A 1387-nucleotide genomic window follows, 5' to 3' on the forward strand; every position below is an offset into this window, starting at 1 on the left:
TCTCTCTGTGTGTGTCTGTGTGTCTGCGTTTCTCCCTCTGTGTGTCTGTCTGCGTCTCTCTCGCTCTCTGTGTTTCTCTCTCTGTGTGTGTCTGTGTCTCTCTCTCTGTGTGTCTGCATCTCTCTCTCTCTGTGTGTCTGCGTCTCTCTCTCTCTCTGTGTCTGTGTGTCTGCGTCTCTCTCTCTCTGTGTCTGTCTGTGTGTCTGCATCTCTCTCTCTCTCTGTGTCTATCTGTGTGTCTGCGTTTCTCTCTGTGTGTCTGCGTCTCTCTCTCTATCTCTGTGTCTCTCCCTCTCTCTCTCTGTGTCTGTCTGTGTGTCTGCGTCTCTCTCTCTGTGTCTGTCTGTGTGTCTGCGTCTCTCTCTCTCTGTGTGTCTGTCTGTGTGTCTGCGTGTCTCCCTCTCTCTCTGTGTGTCTGCGTCTCTCTATCTGTCTGTCTGCGTCTCTTTCTCTGTGTGTCTGTCTGTGTCTCTCTCTCTCTCTCTGTGTCTCCCTCTCTCTGTGTGTGTCTGTGTGTCTGTGTCTCTCTCTGTCTGTGTGTCTGCGTTTCTCTCTCTGTGTGTCTGTCTGCGTCTCTCTCTGTGTCTGGGTCTCTCTCTCTTTCTGTGTGTCTGCGTCTCTCTCTCTGTGTCTGTCTCTCTGTGTCTGCGTCTCTCTCTCTGTGTGTCTGTCTGTCTGCGTCTCTCTCTGTCTGTGTGTGTGTCTCTCTCTCTCTGTGTCTGTCTCTCTCTCTCTCTCTCTCTGTGTGTGTCTGCGTCTCTCTCTCTCTGTGTGTCTGCGTCTCTCTCTCTCTCTCTTTCTGTCTGTCTGCGTCTCTCTATGTCTGTCTGTGTCTCTCTCTCTCTGTGTCTGTCTGTGTGTCTGCGTCTCTCTCTCTGTGTGTCTGTCTGTCTGCGTCTCTCTCTGTCTGTCTGCGTCTCTCTCTGTCTGTCTGTCTGTCTGTGTCTCTCTCTCTGTGTGCGTCTCTGTGTGTCTCTCTCTCTGTGTGTCTGTCTGTCTGCGTCTCTCTCTGTCTGTGTGTGTGTCTCTCTCTCTGTGTCTGTCTCTCTCTCTCTCTCTCTCTGTGTGTGTCTGCGTCTCTCTCTCTCTGTGTGTCTGCGTCTCTCTCTCTCTCTCTTTCTGTCTGCGTCTCTCTCTCTCTGTGTCTGTCTCTGTGTCTGCGTCTCTCTCTCTCTGGGTCTGTGTGTCTGCGTCTCTCCCTCTCTCTGTGTCTGTGTCTCTCCCTCTCTCTGTGTCTGTCTGTGTGTCTGCGTCTCTCTCTCTCTGTGTCTGTCTGCGTCTCTCTGTGTGTCTGTCTGTCTGTCTGTCTGCGTCTCTCCCTCTCTCTCTCTGTGTCTGTCTGTGTGTCTGCGTCTCTCTCTCTCTGTGTCTGTCTGTGTGTCTGCGT

The sequence above is a fragment of the Elephantulus edwardii genome, unplaced genomic scaffold (genome assembly GCF_000299155.1).
Source record: "Elephantulus edwardii isolate Elephantulus edwardi_28Jun2011 unplaced genomic scaffold, EleEdw1.0 scaffold00115, whole genome shotgun sequence".
Lineage (NCBI taxonomy): Eukaryota > Metazoa > Chordata > Mammalia > Macroscelidea > Macroscelididae > Elephantulus > Elephantulus edwardii.